We start from the raw sequence: 19252 nt of genomic DNA, 5'->3' as shown, positions 1-19252 counted from the left end.
TTGGTTCTCAGTGAATGTGGGTTTGCGGCAGGGGTGTGTGATGTCTCCATGGTTGTTTAATTTGTTTATGGATGGGGTTGTTAGGGAGGTAAATGCTAGAGTTTTGGAAAGAGGGGCAAGTATGAAGTCTGTTGGGGATGAGAGAGCTTGGGAAGTGAGTCAGTTGTTGTTCGCTGATGATACAGCGCTGGTGGCTGATTCATGTGAGAAACTGGAGAAGCTGGTGACTGAGTTTGGTAAAGTGTGTGGAAGAAGAAAGTTAAGAGTAAATGTGAATAAGAGCAAGGTTATTAGGTACAGTAGGGTTGAGGGTCAAGTCAATTGGGAGATGAGTTTGAATGGAGAAAAACTGGAGGAAGTGAAGTGTTTTAGATATCTGGGAGTGGATCTGTCAGCGGATGGAGCCATGGAAGCGGAAGTGGATCATAGGGTGGGGGAGGGGGCGAAAATTCTGGGGGCCTTGAAGAATGTGTGGAAGTCGAGAACATTATCTCGGAAAGCACAAGTGGGTCTGTTTGAAGGAATAGTGGTTCCAACAATGTTGTATGGTTGCGAGGCGTGGGCTATGGATAGAGTTGTGCGCAGGAGGATGGATGTGCTGGAAATGAGATGTTTGAGGACAATGTGTGGTGTGAGGTGGTTTGATCGAGTGAGTAACGTAAGGGTAAGAGAGATGTGTGGAAATAAAAAGAGATTGGTTGAGAGAGCAGAAGAGGGTGTTTTGAAGTGGTTTGGGCACATGGAGAGGATGAGTGAGGAAAGATTGACCAAGAGGATATATGTGTCGGAGGTGGAGGGAGCAAGGAGAAGAGGGAGACCAAATTGGAGGTGGAAAGATGGAGTGAAAAAGATTTTGTGTGATCGGGGCCTGAACATGCAGGAGGGTGAAAGGAGGGCAAGGAATAGAGTGAATTGGAGCGATGTGGTATACCGGGGTTGACGTGCTGTCAGTGGATTGAATCAAGGCATGTGAAGCGTCTGGGGTAAACCATGGAAAGCTGTGTAGGTATGTATATTTGCGTGTGTGGACGTATGTATATACATGTGTATGGGGGGGGTTGGGCCATTTTTTTCGTCTGTTTCCTTGCGCTACCTCGCAAACGCGGGAGACAGCGACAAAGTATAAAAGAAAAAAAAAATGGCCATAGATTATATAATCAATTCAATTCATATTAAATCAGTCATTTTTACCGATTCATTGTCAGGTATTTAGCTATAAATTCTGGTTATACCGAGTCAAATGAAATTCAGGGCAACATTATTGGTAAATTGAATTCATATAATAAAGATATCATCTTGATTTGGCTGGCTGGCGGGTCATTGTAACATTTACGGCAACAATGAACAGGCAGACCGGTTGGCAGAGTCGACCTCAGAACTCGAGGAGGGCGCTCCGATCCCTCGGGAGCTGGGGTCCTGCCTTTCCTTGGGAAAGGATTCAATATTTCTTCTGTGGCAAAGTCAGTGGACCAACCTCACTACACCGAGAAAATATAAACCACAAGTAGCGGATTGAACGACCTTGTACAGGAAGAATAGGAGAGGGGAAGTCATGCTAGTCCGCGTACGTCTCAACTGTACCTACAGCACTCACTTACAACCCTATATGAACAGGAACTTCCCAGGAAGATGTGAAACCTTCCAAACCAATTTAACAACAGACTATCTCCTCATACAATGTAACAACAGACTATCTCCTCATACAATGTAACAACAGACCATCTCCTCATACAATGTACCAAATATCATCAAAACAGGAAGAGGCTGGTTATCTTTTTTCAAAAACAGGAAAACCAACTTCATCTACAATTTACTTGGTGGTGATAACAACATAATTAACAAATTGTTAATCTTTCTCAAGGAAACGAAAATATTCAAGATGATATAAGGTGGTTCGTTGGTTCGACTCTGTGACGGAGCTGGCTTCGGGGTGTGGCTGCTATCGCTCTGGGCTGCTCATTATGCTGCTGGCCAGGATCGGGGGTAGTTCGGCTTGGGGTTGGTTCCGTTATGGTGTCTAGCTGACGAGCTGCCGTAGTTATCATGTCATGATTAATATATGCGCTTCATGTTATGGTGAAGGACTATCTCTAATCTACCCTATCTTTTTGCTGCCAACTTGACACAATACTCACCTACTTTTCTTCCAATACTTTTTTTTCAGGAATAGATAGGATTTGTAGGTATTGATATGGTTATTATGTAGGGACTTTACACAGTCAGAAATCAAACTGGGTTGCAGGCCTAGTAACGTTACTTATAGGTCGCTGGCCGTTAAACCCAATAAACAACATAGGCATATACTGACTATATCTAACTGGGCAGAGATAATTATCCTGTATCTTATTGATATAATTGCAAGTAACCGAGACAAGGCAAGCTGTTACATATGTACATGATCATTTGATATATTGTTATATCCAGATTATTTTTGTCTGTACCTGGATTGATTTTCTCCGCCTGCAGTGAACACAGCAATCACTCTTATGAGATGATGTTTGAAATAAGGATACGGTGATTGGATTTCATGTACGCTAGTAAAGGGAAAGCTGCTTCACAGACGTGTGTCTTTCTCGATACTACAAGCGCTCTGATAGTTCGATAGCTAACACAAAACTTCGCGTGTTAACTATGAATGTCACTCCGTATCCCTGCTTCATTGACGGCCCGAAAATCTGCTAATTTGAGAGCAAAGACTTTGATGTATCGCGCATGAATGAAAATTGCACAAAGTTAAGACTCAGGCGATCAACTTAGAGAAAATCTGACCCACGAAAAATGACTTTGTTAATCCCCTGACCAAACCAGACCATCAGACGCCTCACTGCTGTTTTCCTTTGAGGCCTGGCTTCACGAACTGCCTGTAACCATTGTAAAGACCCGTGTGGCCCCAGCCAGCCATGAACTCTACATGATCCCCTCGGAGATTAAGAATATGATAGATGACGAGTCAGCGAATGTTGATTTGTCTTGCAAGTACAGTATCCTATTACTGCAAAATCCTTTCTTAAAACTAATCTCATTTGAGATACATGTTTTAAAGGGGGGTTAAGAATCAAAGAAATGATGTAAGTAGTGTTTTAAGAATATAACCTTAGGGCCAGTTAAGAGGATATATACAACCTAGAGAATATGTTCAAATAATTATTATGCATAATTTGTATTGATCTATTATAATCATCATGCATTTGACTTTTGTTTACTGACAAGCATAAGAGCAAATGGTTTCCATTTTTCTGCTTTTCCTAATTTTTTCGTGTTCACCGCACTCTCTACGAACCCTCCAGCAATATCTTCCCTCATTCTTTCCGTCCTAAAACCCATCTCTCCAGTCAACACTCTACTCACCCGCCAACAAACTCATCCGTCATTTTTCGCCCCAAGACCCGTCCTTCAAGTCAACATTCTCAGTGAACACTCCAACAAATCTCTCCATTAGTTCTGCACCTCCCAACATCCATCCCTCCAGTCATCAATCCCTGGGAGCCCTCCATTGCGCACCTCTCCAAGACATCACCTCCCGAAACTTGTCAACAATCAAGAAAGATATTCGTAGCTTCACCTTCAGCAAACTGGAACTGAATCTGGTGCAGATATTCGCAGTGAGAACAGTCTTATCATTTTGAATCGGCAGTCTCTCTTTTCAAATTTGTTCGCCGTTTCCCATATTAGCGAGGTGGCGCCAGGAACGGAAGAGGAAATTGCCTCATCTATTCATATCAACTCTGTAGCTGTCATATATAGTGCATCAAAATCACAGCCTCTATCCACAACCAGGCCCTACAGACCTTTCCGTGTTTTTTTTTACTTCGACTGCTTCAAATGTCCTGATTCAGTTATTTGACAGCACGTTGCCCTTGTATATTACATTATCCCAATTCACTCCATCCTGTGCATTCCTTATATCATCCTACATGTTCAGGCCCCGAACACTCAAAACCTTTCATACTCCATCTTTCCATCTTCAATTTGGTTCCCCTCTTCTCCTTCTCCACTTCACTTCTGACACATATATCCTCTTTGTCAAGCTCTTCTTTCTTATTTTCTCTAGTATTTCAGCACACCCTTTTGGCTGTCTTAATCTCACTCTTCTTACCACTACACTTCTCTCTCACTTACTTGATCAACCCTCCCCACACCACATTTTGTCCTCAAACAATTCATTTCTGGTACATTCACCATTCTCCGAACTTAGTCATGTATAGCCTAAGCCTCGCATCCACACAGCACCGTCGAGACTACTATACCATCAAACATACCCATGTCCGCTCTCATTGACAGTGACCTCTCGTTCCATACTTTCTGTAATGCCACCAAGACCTTCGCGTCCTCACCCAACCTTTGACTTACCTTCGCTTCCATGGTTCCGTGAGCTGCCAAGTCCACTCCTAGATATCTAAAATCACTTCCTCCAAGATCTTTTCATCTAAACTCACACCCCCAATTAACTTGCTCTTTCCACCGCTAAAACTGACAATCTTACATCTATTCATATTTACTGTTGATTTTCTCCTTTCGAGTGCTCTTCCGAAGCACAAAAATTACCTTTTAGAGTCTCTTGCGCGAATATGCCACCATCAGCTGCTTCCAACAGCTTTCCTTTCAGGTCATATATTCATAATACCTTCTATAAAACATTGCAAGGGAAAGCTAACGTATGTAGAGATGTGTTAAACCATTGTAGGGGAAAGTTGAGTATGTAGACATGTGTTAAACCATTGTAGGGGAAAGTTGAGTATGTAGACATGTGTTAAACCATTGTAGGGGAAAGTTGAGTATGTAGAGATGTGTTAAACTATTGTAGGGGAAAGTTAACGTATGTAGAGATGTCTTAAACCATTGCAAGGGAAAGCTAACGTATGTAGAGATGTGTTAAACCATTGTAGGGGAAAGTTGAGTATGTAGAGATGTTTTAAACCATTGTAGGGGAAAGTTAACGTATGTAGAGATGTGTTAAACCATTGTAGGGGAAAGTTGAGTATGTAGACATGTGTTAAACCATTGTAGGGGAAAGTTAACGTATGTAGAGATGTGTTAAACCATTGTAGGGGAAAGTTAACGTATGTAGAGATGTGTTTAACCATTGTAGGGGAAAACTATCGTATGTAGAGATGTGTTAAACCATTGTAGGGGAAAGTTAACGTATGTAGAGATGTGTTAAACCATTGCAGAGGAAAGCTAACGTATGTAGAGATGTCTTAAACCATTGCAGAGGAAAGCTAACGTATGTAGACGTTTCTTAAACCATTGCAGGGGAAAATTAGCGTATGTAGAGATGTGTTAAACTATTGTAGGGGAAAGTTGAGTATGTAGACATGTGTTAAACCATTGTAGGGGAAAGTTAACGTATGTAGAGATGTGTTAAACCATTGTAGGGGAAAGTTGAGTATGTAGAGATGTGTTAAACTATTGTAGGGGAAAGTTGAGTATGTAGACATGTGTTAAACCATTGTAGGGGAAAGTTGAGTATGTAGAGATGTGTTAAACCATTGTAGGGGAAAGTTGAGTATGTAGAGATGTGTTAAACCATTGTAGGGGAAAGTTGAGTATGTAGAGATGTGTTAAACTATTGTAGGGGAAAGTTAACGTATGTAGAGATGTGTTAAACCATTGTAGGGGAAAGTTGAGTATGTAGAGATGTTTAAAACCATTGTAGGGGAAAGTTAACGTATGTAGAGATGTCTTAAACCATTGCAAGGGAAAGCTAACGTATGTAGAGATGTGTTAAACCATTGTAGGGGAAAGTTGAGTATGTAGACATGTGTTAAACCATTGTAGGGGAAAGTTAACGTATGTAGAGATGTCTTAAACCATTGCAAGGGAAAGCTAACGTATGTAGAGATGTCTTAAACCATTGCAAGGGAAAGCTAACGTATGTAGAGATGTCTTAAACCATTGCAAGGGAAAGCTAACGTATGTAGAGATGTCTTAAACCATTGCAAGGGAAAGCTAACGTATGTAGAGATGTCTTAAACCATTGCAAGGGAAAGCTAACGTATGTAGAGATGTGTTAAACTATTGTAGGGGAAAGTTAACGTATGTAGAGATGTGTTAAACTATTGTAGGGGAAAGTTGAGTATGTAGACATGTGTTAAACCATTGTAGGGGAAAGTTAACGTATGTAGAGATGTGTTAAACCATTGTAGGGGAAAGCTAACGTATGTAGACGTTTCTTAAACCATTGCAGGGGAAAATTAGCGTATGTAGAGATGTCTTAAACCATTGCAAGGGAAAGCTAACGTATGTAGAGATGTGTTAAGCCATTGTAGGGGAAAGTTGAGTATGTAGACATGTGTTAAACCATTGTAGGGGAAAGTTGAGTATGTAGACATGTGTTAAACCATTGTAGGGGAAAGTTGAGTATGTAGACATGTGTTAAACCATTGTAGGGGAAAGTTAACGTATGTAGAGATGTCTTAAACCATTGCAAGGGAAAGCTAACGTATGTAGAGATGTCTTAAACCATTGCAAGGGAAAGCTAACGTATGTAGAGATGTTTAAAACCATTGTAGGGGAAAGTTGAGTATGTAGACATGTGTTAAACCATTGTAGGGGAAAGTTGAGTATGTAGAGATGTCTTAAACCATTGCAGGGGAAAATTAGCGTATGTAGAGATGTCTTAAACCATTGCAAGGGAAAGCTAACGTATGTAGAGATGTGTTAAACCATTGTAGGGGAAAGTTAACGTATGTAGAGATGTGTTAAACCATTGTAGGGGAAAGTTAACGTATGTAGAGATGTCTTAAACCATTGCAGGGGAAAATTAGCGTATGTAGAGATGTGTTAAACCATTGTAGGGGAAAACTATCGTATGTAGAGATGTGTTAAACTATTGTAGGGGAAAGTTAACGTATGTAGAGATGTCTTAAACCATTGCAAGGGAAAGCTAACGTATGTAGAGATGTGTTAAACTATTGTAGGGGAAAGTTAACGTATGTAGAGATGTCTTAAACCATTGCAAGGGAAAGCTAACGTATGTAGAGATGTCTTAAACCATTGCAGGGGAAAGCTAACGTATGTAGAGATGTCTTAAACCATTGCAAGGGAAAGCTAACGTATGTAGAGATGTGTTAAACCATTGTAGGGGAAAGTTGAGTATGTAGACATGTGTTAAACCATTGTAGGGGAAAGTTGAGTATGTAGAGATGTGTTAAACCATTGTAGGGGAAAGTTGAGTATGTAGAGATGTGTTAAACTATTGTAGGGGAAAGTTGAGTATGTAGACATGTGTTAAACCATTGTAGGGGAAAGTTGAGTATGTAGAGATGTGTTAAACCATTGTAGGGGAAAGTTGAGTATGTAGAGATGTGTTAAACCATTGTAGGGGAAAGTTGAGTATGTAGACATGTGTTAAACCATTGTAGGGGAAAGTTGAGTATGTAGAGATGTTTAAAACCATTGTAGGGGAAAGTTAACGTATGTAGAGATGTCTTAAACCATTGCAGGGGAAAATTAGCGTATGTAGAGATGTGTTAAACCATTGTAGGGGAAAGTTGAGTATGTAGAGATGTGTTAAACCATTGTAGGGGAAAGTTGAGTATGTAGAGATGTGTTAAACTATTGTAGGGGAAAGTTAACGTATGTAGAGATGTGTTAAACCATTGTAGGGGAAAGTTGAGTATGTAGAGATGTGTTAAACTATTGTAGGGGAAAGTTGAGTATGTAGACATGTGTTAAACCATTGTAGGGGAAAGTTGAGTATGTAGAGATGTTTAAAACCATTGTAGGGGAAAGTTGAGTATGTAGAGATGTGTTAAACTATTGTAGGGGAAAGTTAACGTATGTAGAGATGTGTTAAACTATTGTAGGGGAAAGTTGAGTATGTAGACATGTGTTAAACCATTGTAGGGGAAAGTTGAGTATGTAGAGATGTGTTAAACTATTGTAGGGGAAAGTTGAGTATGTAGACATGTGTTAAACCATTGTAGGGGAAAGTTAACGTATGTAGAGATGTCTTAAACCATTGCAAGGGAAAGCTAACGTATGTAGAGATGTTTAAAACCATTGTAGGGGAAAGTTGAGTATGTAGAGATGTGTTAAACCATTGTAGGGGAAAGTTAACGTATGTAGAGATGTGTTAAACCATTGTAGGGGAAAGTTAACGTATGTAGAGATGTTTAAAACCATTGTAGGGGAAAGTTGAGTATGTAGACATGTGTTAAACCATTGTAGGGGAAAGTTAACGTATGTAGAGATGTCTTAAACCATTGCAGGGGAAAATTAGCGTATGTAGAGATGTGTTAAACTATTGTAGGGGAAAGTTAACGTATGTAGAGATGTGTTAAACTATTGTAGGGGAAAGTTAACGTATGTAGAGATGTGTTAAACTATTGTAGGGGAAAGTTGAGTATGTAGACATGTGTTAAACCATTGTAGGGGAAAGTTAACGTATGTAGAGATGTGTTAAACTATTGTAGGGGAAAGTTAACGTATGTAGAGATGTGTTAAACTATTGTAGGGGAAAGTTAACGTATGTAGAGATGTGTTAAACTATTGTAGGGGAAAGTTAACGTATGTAGAGATGTCTTAAACCATTGCAAGGGAAAGCTAACGTATGTAGAGATGTGTTAAACCATTGTAGGGGAAAGTTGAGTATGTAGACATGTGTTAAACCATTGTAGGGGAAAGTTGAGTATGTAGAGATGTGTTAAACTATTGTAGGGGAAAGTTAACGTATGTAGAGATGTGTTAAACTATTGTAGGGGAAAGTTAACGTATGTAGAGATGTGTTAAACTATTGTAGGGGAAAGTTAACGTATGTAGAGATGTCTTAAACCATTGCAGGGGAAAATTAGCGTATGTAGAGATGTGTTAAACCATTGTAGGGGAAAGTTGAGTATGTAGACATGTGTTAAACCATTGTAGGGGAAAGTTAACGTATGTAGAGATGTCTTAAACCATTGCAGAGGAAAGCTAACGTATGTAGAGATGTCTTAAACCATTGCAGAGGAAAGCTAACGTATGTAGAGATGTCTTAAACCATTGTAGGGGAAAGTTGAGTATGTAGAGATGTTTAAACCATTGTAGGGGAAAGCTAACGTATGTAGAGAGTGTTTAACCATTGTAGGGGAAAAGTAGAGTATGTAGAGATGTCTTAAACCATTGCAAGGGAAAGCTAACGTATGTAGAGATGTGTTAAGCCATTGTAGGGGAAAGTTGAGTATGTAGAGATGTGTTAAACCATTGTAGGGGAAAGTTGAGTATGTAGACATGTGTTAAACCATTGTAGGGGAAAGTTAACGTACGTAGAGATGTGTTAAACCATTGTAGGGGAAAGTTGAGTATCAAGAGAAGTGTTAAACCATTGTAGGGGAAAGTTAACGTATGTAGAGATGTGTTAAACCTATTGTAGGGGAAAGTTGAGTATGTAGACATGTGTTAAACCATTGTAGGGGAAAGTTAACGTATGTAGAGATGTGTTAAACTATTGTAGGGGAAAGTTGAGTATGTAGAGATGTGTTAAACCATTGTAGGGGAAAGTTGACGTATGTAGACATGTGTTAAACCATTGTAGGGGAAAGTTAAGCTATGTAGAGATGTGTTAAACCATTGTAGGGGAAAGTTGACGTATGTAGACATGTGTTAAACCATTGTAGGGGAAAGTTAACGTATGTAGAGATGTGTTAAACTATTGTAGGGGAAAGTTACGTATGTAGAGATGTGTTAAACTATTGTAGGGGAAAGTTGAGTGTGTAGACATGTGTTAAACCATTGTAGGAGGTAGTTCGTGTGTAATGGTGCTGATGTACCGCATTTGGAGGTACAACTCACAAGATGTCTTTGTCGGTCAAATACAGGAAATGCTTTAGGTGTATTAGCTTTACTGGTAGCAAACTTTAAAACAGGGTGTACATACTGACCCAGCATATGTTGGCAACAGTCCTAGTGAATACACTGGTCAACAAAATTTTAACTTTTTATTTTGACTAACGAAGTAAAATAGTACTTTTTACGCTGAATTCGAATCTACTTTTAGAATTTTTCTGTAAGGCATGGTTTTTAAGTGACATAGCAATTAAATTCTACAATAAGTGTATTACTCATTCATACATATGGCTGGTATTATACTTGAAGAATGTAGAAATGTACGATTTTCGGCTATATTTGGCGTCGGAAATATCCGTTCTTCGTGTCCATCAATAATTTGCAGCATAGAGGGGCTTCACTTTCCTTAGTACATCTTTTTCATGTTCAAAAAGTCCAGGTGAAATCTTTCTCTGTGCTCACCACCGACTGCCTCAAAAGTTTCTGGGAAAAAGTCTTAGTGCGAATCTAAAAAGGGAATTTTAGACTCATATGGCTCCCCATCGATTTATATGAAGTCAATAGATCTTATACAACATCACAGTAGTTTTCTGATCTGTGATTCCCAAAAATTCTTTGTAAACTTTCTTAAACGGCAACCATGCAGTTTTCTCAACTTCATTTAGCTCTTCATCGAACTTTTCATCTCGAAGCAGTTTCCTGATCCGTGGTCCCACACAATTACCTTCCTTGATTTTTGCATCATTGATTCTGGGGAATTTATTCCTCAAAGATGTGAATCTTGGCCAGTTTTATCCATACCTTAGATGAAGTTCTTCATTAACCCGGGTTCGATGTGCAAAGGAGGCAGATAAATGTTCTCAGGATCAACAAGAGGAGGATTAATGACATTCTTCTTTCAATGGAGTCAGTGATGCTCGTTTTTGCCAAACTTTCTTTACATAATGATTTTTCTTGTCCAGGTTGTCTCACTCACAGAGGAAACAACACAACTTCGTGCAACCAAGTTGCATTCCGAGCGAAAATGCCACAACCTTTAGGTCACCACATACATACCACTTAAAATCCCATACATAATGTTTTTCCATAAGAAGGTTCATGTTATCCTACGATTCCTTCATGTTAGCTGCATGAGCCAGAGGAACGACGGGACACTTATCTCCGTTGTAGACGGAGTAGAACCGCTTTCCAGCTTACTTTTGTTAAGTCAATGAACAAGCGCCATTCATCTGTGTTATGTTCGTTGCCAAGTGCTTCCATAACAGAACTAACATCAGTGCAAACACCAGACCATCTTCAAGGAAGAAAAATTCTTTGAAAATGACATGGCGATCACGATGAAAGCAAGATTTAGTTTCATTCTGGAGAAGATTCCAGCCATTTAACCTGGAACCCAAAAGTTAGGCTTGCTTCTTAGATAAATTCAAATCGCGGACGAGATCATTAAGATCTTGATTCAGTAAATGTGGTTCACTGGAAGAACAGCTTCCTTGATATGTTGGATCCATATTGTCCTCTACTTGGTCTACTTTCTCATCATCAGACTCACCGTCACTCAGTGTCATGTTTCTTGGAGGCTCTGACACGGGTGATTCCTGACTATGAGGTACTGGCCTCATACCAGATGGTACATAAGGATATTTAACAGTATGCTTGGATTTTGAAGTTATGCCATTCATATTTGTCGGGGAGAAGTAGCAATCCGAAACGTGATCTTTGGGATTCTCTCCAAACCATAGGAATGGCAAAAGGCATACGTCGTGAACGCTGCCCATGTAAGGAGGAACTTCATCAATGTAATTAGATATCCTCTGTTTGTACGCAGACACTTTATGTGCGTAAGAGAACATCATATGTGCATATAGACAACCCTTGTGTGTAAGGATACAACCTATGTATGTACGGAGGAGGTTCGTGTTTGTGAGAGTATACTCCATTTGTGTCAGAGGTCACATTGTGTATGTATGAGACGGCCCAGGTATGTAAGGCGACACTTTATGTATGTGTGTGGGTACCAATTATGTAAATGGGCATATTAAGCATGTATGGGTACATCTAATGTATGTCACACGGAACGTTATGCATGTAAAAAGGCGCCCCATGTAAGTCAAAGGCCTCCTTATGTGTATCAAAAGGCACTCCACGAGTGAATGAGGTACATCCTATGTATGTCAGCAGGCACCCTATGGATGTATGGGGACACCCCATGTATGTCAGAAGGCACCTTATGTACGTATGAGAACACTCGATGTATGTCAATAAGCGCCCCATGGATGTATGGGGACACCCTATATATGTCAGCGTTCAATCATGGATGTATGGGGACACCCCATGTATGTCAGATTGCACTTTATGTACGCATGTGAACACTCGATGTATGTCAGAAGGCGCCCCATAGAAGTATAGGAACGACGCATATAGGTAAGAGAGGAGGTCGTGTAGAGAGGGTGTCGGTGTTGGGTCATCTGGGGAGGTCATCAGCCTGGGCGGCAGTGGGTGGCAGTGAAGGGAAGGGTTGTGGTGAGTTGATGGGCCTCTGATACACTCCTTCTCTGCCTCACTCACACTTTACCTCAATACCGCCGCTCACCTCATTTCTTTCACGCTTCTCTGTCCGCTCATTCTCCTTCCAGAGACTGACACTCTCTCTCTCTCTCTCTCTCTCTCTCTCTCTCTCTCTCTCTCTCTCTCTCTCTCTCTCTCTCTCTCTCTCTCTCTCTCTCTCTCTCTCTCTCTCTCTCTCTCTCTCTCTCTCTCACACTTGTTTTCTTTTTCTAGGTGTCTATATACTTTATGACAATTCTCATAACACTGTATGATAAACGGCTGTTTCTTATTTTCTACTATTCTATTTATGTATTCTTTGTTAAGGTAACGAGATTAATATATCCCTCTTGTTCACCAAACATAGTTCTGCTTCTTTCCATTTTTCTTGTCTTTTTAAGACATATGTTCTAGCGTGATAATGAACCTTTCATTCACCATTACGAACGTACAAGGGAACATATACTGCTTCTGGCAGGAACATATCAGTTCAATGCATCTACACCAGTGACGAGAAAACAAAGTAGGCATTCTGTATTGCTCTTAATTAACGATAATCCTGTACTGAAAATGGTGGTAAGTCTTGATGATATCAACTTTATATTCGTGGAAGATAATAGTAAGCCTCGTAGGTACATTACAGCAGGACTGGTTGACAGGTCCTCCAAGGTAGACACCAGAGATGAATTTGTAATCAATATGATTCCATTATAATGGAAGATTCTAACATACCCGCGGCATGCGTTAGGCGGCTGCTTCCCACAATTTCTGTGTAGAATCTGGCCACTCGAGGATTGGCTGTTTTGATACCTCCATCTTACCTCGCACAGCTAAACTGTAGAACTCCCTTACCTCTCTTGTCTTTCCCCCTTCAAATAACTTTCATTCCTTCAAGAGTCAGGTGTACAAACACCTGTGGAACTCTGATTAATTCCAACTTTCTTTTCTTTTTTCATTTCTTTGCCACCTGAGATGACTTTGATTGGGGCAAGTTTTTCCCGCGCCATTTCGGTCGCTATAAAAGAGAAATACTGTAATCACAGTGGGAATAATCCCTTTCCAGTACCTTCAGACGTGGACCCTACTCACAGTGATGCTTGACAGAACCCTAACACAATTCCTTGAGATACCTGCATATGAGGATCTTATCTTTACTAGGGTTGGACATAAACAAATTGATGGACTAGGTTCACATGTGGTAAATGAATTTTGATATCGATGAGTGCAACATTTTACACGACAAAGTTAAAAACGAGATGGTAAGCTGCAGTATGAAATATTTTGAGCAGGTAAATGAGGAACAAGGTTTAGGAGTGGTAATCTCCAACGACCCGAAGTGAAGTAAACAATACGTGAGTCATTAAAAATAGAAAATAAGTGTTACATAGGAAGGGCTCCCGAATTCTTGTCTGAGAGGTAATCACCTCTTTATATCTGACTCTCGGATGTATTCCGTGTTGTTCGTCCTACTCTAAAAACAAAATGACGTAGAGATAATAGAGCGTAAAGCAACGAGCTACCAGCATGATTCCCGGAAAGAGAAAGAAAATTCTATTTAGTAGCTTAGAAAAGAGAAAGGTATAGAGTTGATTTGATACAGGTGTTCAAAATCATTCAATTTTTTGAATTTCGAAATTCGTAGGCAAAGTAATTTCTCTCCAATACATTTGTTTACACATGCAATGATTCACCAGTACGAGTTACTTTTAAGAATAGATCCATCACGTACTTCGCTTCAAACACAGAACTGACATTATCATGATACATTTATAGTCACACATATAGGTCTAAAAGTCAGCAGTGGGCTTCTCTGTTCTTACCATACTAATCTCTGAATTCTGATGTCTTCTGATATATCTAATAACGCCAAAGGATTTATTGATCAGTTGTTGTTTCTTTGCATTCTTTGCATTCACATCCAGCGGCGTCGTATCCCGCCAATACACTTCTGTGGGGCTAAACGCGAACGATTTTAAGAGTCTTTCAACACATGAACGTGAGTACAGCACATTCCCTGCCTGGGCTGTATTGTTTCATAAAGGCCTAACTCGGGAGTGTCAAGGAACACAACCAACAGTGAAATGAAAATATTGAGATATCCTTTGTCATAGTTCACACACACACACACACATATCTATCATCAGTGACCTACATAAGCACAATTTCTAGCCTGAAGTACCTTCTCTTTCATGTTTTGTCGTTTACACCCTATACTTTAGCACGCCCGCGTACCTAACGTTCTAGCATGTAGATAACTCATTCCGAAGTAGAGACCCTCTCTCCTTCCCACATATTCCAGTTCATTGCATGAATGAAACACTGAACCCTGCACACACAGCCACAGACAAACATCACCACTTGTGGTCATGTGAGGACAGGTAGGAGGAATTACTTGCATATAATTATTGATTGCAGCTGAATTTTCTCAGTGCACTGCATGATATTGTACATGTAAACATACAAACATTTGCAATCACGCATAGAAATATACATACATATCAAAAGGACACTAACGAGCGAAAGATTGAGAAATATCCAAAATCATTACATTGTACAATATACCACAAAATATTGAGTGTAATTCTAATATATATATATATATATATATATATATATATATATATATATATATATTATTTCTTTTTTTTTTTTTTTTTTTTACTATTCGCCATTTCCCGCGTTAGCGAGGTAGCGTTAAGAACAGAGGACTGGGCCTTAGAGGGAATATCCTCACCTGGCCCCCTTCTCTGTTCCTTCTTTTGGAAAATTAAAAAAAAATCAAGAAAGGGGAGGATTTCCAGCCACCCGCTCCCTCCCCTTTTAGTCGCCTTCTACGACACGCAGGGAATACGTGGGAAGTATTCTTTCTCCCCTATCCCCAGGGATATATATATATATATATATATATATATATATATATATATATATATATATATATATATATATATATATATATATGTATATATATATATATATATATATATATATATATATATATATATATATATATATATATATATATATATATATATATATATATTCTTTACTGATTTTTTCAATAAGTTTGATTTTCATAAAGCAGCAGGAAGAATGTTACTATAGGAACGTTTGTGGTCATCGCCACTGAACTCTCAGGGACACAAAAGCTCGCCTTAAAAGATGGTAGAAACGGGATATGCAAATCACAAACTTATAAATGGAGTAGAAGAAGGACTACCACTTCTTACATCTTTATTCTGAATCAGATAACCACACAATTCGTCTTGTGACAATCGAAAGAGGAGTTTCTTGTTTTCAAATGCAAATGTTGTATTGATAAGTTGGCACGCAGGCCGATAAGTCTTGGGGTGCGATGTTGATCACCTCCTGGCGTCGCTCAGGCTAACATGGGACGCTCAGGAAATGACGCAGCAGCACCCTTCCCACAGTGACCCAGGCTACCCTGCCATTCACTCGATGTCTGATGATATGTATGACATATAGGCTAGGCTACCCAGCGACTCTCTCTCTCTCTCTCTCTCTCTCTCTCTCTCTCTCTCTCTCTCTCTCTCTCTCTCTCTCTCTCTCTCTCTCTCTCTCTCTCTCTCTCTCTCTCTCTCTTCACACACACACAAAATACGTGTATATATATTTATATATATCAATGTATCTATAAATTTTGCTCTGTCGCTGTCTCCAACGTTAGCGAGGTACCGCTAGAAAACAGACGAAAGAATGGCCCAGACCACCCACATACACATGTATATACATACACGTCCACACGCAAATATACATACCTATACATCTCAACGTATACATATATATATACACACAGAGACGTATACATATATGGACATATACATAATTCACACTGTCTGCCTCTATTCATTCCCATCGCCACCTCGCCACACATGAATATAACAACCCCCTCCCCCAAATGTGCGCGAGGTAGCACTAGGAAAAGACAACAAAGGCCACATTCGTTCACACTCAGTCTCTAGCTTCCAAGTAATAATGTACCAAAACCACAACTCCCTTTCCACATCCAGGCCCCAGAGAACTTTCCATGGTTTACCCCAAAAGTTTCACGTTGACAGCACGTCGACCCCGGTATATCATATCGTTCCAGTTCACTCTATTCCTTGCCCGCCTTTCACCCTCCTGCATGTTTAGACCCCGATCACTCAAAATCTTTTTCACTCCATCTTTCCACCTCCAATTTGATCTCCCACTTCTCGTTCCCTCCGCCTCTGACACATATATCCTCTTGGTCAATATTTCCTCACTCATTCTCTCAATGCGACCAAACCATTTCAAAACACCCTCTTCTGCTCTCTCAACCACACTCATTTTATTACCACACAACTCTCTTACCCTATTATTACTTACTCGATCAAACCACCTAACACCATATATTGTCTTCAAACATCTCATTTCCAGCACATCCACTCTCCTGCGCACAACTCTATCTATAGCCCACGCCTCGCAACCATATAACATTGTTGGACCTACTATTCCACACATTCTTCAACGCTCCCAGAACTTTCGCCCCCTCCCCCACCCTATGATCCACTTCTGCTTCCATTGCTCCATTGTTATGTATATATATATATATATATATATATATATATATATATATATATATATATATATATATATATATATATATATATATATATATATATATATATATATATATATATATATATATATATATATATATATATATATATATATATATATATATATATATATATATATATATATATATATATATATATATATATATATATATATATATATATATATATATATATATATATATATATATATATATATATATATATATGTATGTATATATATATATATATATATATATATATATATATATATATATATATATATATATATATATATATATATATATATATATATATATATATATATATATATATATATATATATATATATATGTATATATATATATATATATATATATATATATATATATATATATATATATATATATATATATATATATATATATATATATATATATATATATATATATACATACATATATATATATATATATATATATATATATATATATATATATATATATATATATATATATATATATATATATATATATATATATATATATAATATATATATATATATATATATATATATATATATATATATATATATATATATATATATATATATATATATATATATATACATATATATATATATATATATATATATATATATATATATATATATATATATATATATATATATATATATATATATATATATATATAAATATATATATTTTCTTTTTTTTTTTTTTAACTATTCGCCATTTCCCACGTTAGCGAGGTAGCATTAAGAACAGAGGACTGGGCCTTTGAGATAATATCCTCACCTGGCCCCTTTCTCTGTTCCTTCTTTTGGAAAGTTAAAAAAAAAAACGAGACGGGAGGATTTCCAGCCCCCCGCTCCCTCGCCTTTTAGTCGCCTTCTACGACACACAGGGAATACGTGGGAAGTATTCCTTATCCCCTATCCCAAGGGATAATATATATATATATATATATATATATATATATATATATATATATATATATATATATATATATATATATATATATATATATATATATATATATATATATATATATATATATATATATATATTTTCTTTTTTTTTTTGCTTTGTCGCTGTCTCCCGTGTTTGCTAGGTAGCGCAAGGAAACAGACGAAAAAAAATGACCCAACCCACCCCCAATACACATGTATATACACACGTCCACACACGCAAATATACATACCTACACAGCTTTCCATGGTTTACCCCAGGCGCTTCACATGCCCTGATTCAATCCACTGATAGCACGTCAACCTCGGTATACCACATCGATCCAATTCACTCTATTCCTTGCCCTCCTTTCACCCTCCTGAATGTTCAGGCCCCGATCACACAAACTCTTTTTCACTCCATCTTTCCATCTCCAATTTGGTCTCCCACTTCTTCTCGTTCCCTCCACCTCCGACACATATATGCTCTTGGTCAATCTTTCCTCACTCATTCTCTCCATGTGCCCAAACCATTTCAAAACACCCTCTTCTGCTCTCTCAACCACGCTCTTTTTATTTCCACACATCTCTCTTACCCTTACATTACTTACTCGATCAAACAACCTCACACCACACATTGTCCTCAAACATCTCATTTCCAGCACATCCATCCTCATGCGCACAACTCTATCAATAGCCCACGCCTCGCAACCATACAACATTGCTGGAACAACTATTCCTTCAAACATACCCATTTTTGCTTTCCGAGATAATGTTCTCGAATTCCACACATTCTACAAGGCTCCCAGGATTTTTGCCCCCTCCCCCACCCCATGATCCACTTCCGCTTCCATGGTTCCATCCGCTTCCAGATCCACTCCCACATATCTAAAACACTTTACTTCCTTCAGTTTTTCTCCATTCAAACTTACCTCCCAGTTGACTTGACCCTCAACCCTACTGTACCTAATAACCTTGCTCTTATTCACATTTACTCTTAACTTTCTTCTTTCACACACTTTACCAAACTCAGTCACAAACCTCTGCGATTTATCACATGAATCAGCCACCAGCGTTGTATCATCAGCGAACAACAACTGACTCACTTCCCAAGCTCTCTCATCCCCAACAGACTTCATACTTGCCACTCTTTCCAAAACTCTTGCATTCACCTCCCTAACAACCCCATCCATAAACAAATCAAACAACCATGGAGACATCACAGACCCCTGCCGCAAACCTACGTTCACTGAGAACCAATCACTTTCCTCTCTTCCTACACGTACACATGCCTTACATCCTCGATAAAAACTTTTCACTGCTTCTAACAACTTGCCTCCCACACCATATATTCTTAATACCTTCCACAGAGCAT

This window comes from Panulirus ornatus, chromosome 11 (assembly GCF_036320965.1).
Source record: "Panulirus ornatus isolate Po-2019 chromosome 11, ASM3632096v1, whole genome shotgun sequence".
NCBI classification, from domain to species: Eukaryota; Metazoa; Arthropoda; class Malacostraca; order Decapoda; family Palinuridae; genus Panulirus; species Panulirus ornatus.
Note: the sequence above shows the minus strand (reverse complement) of the source record.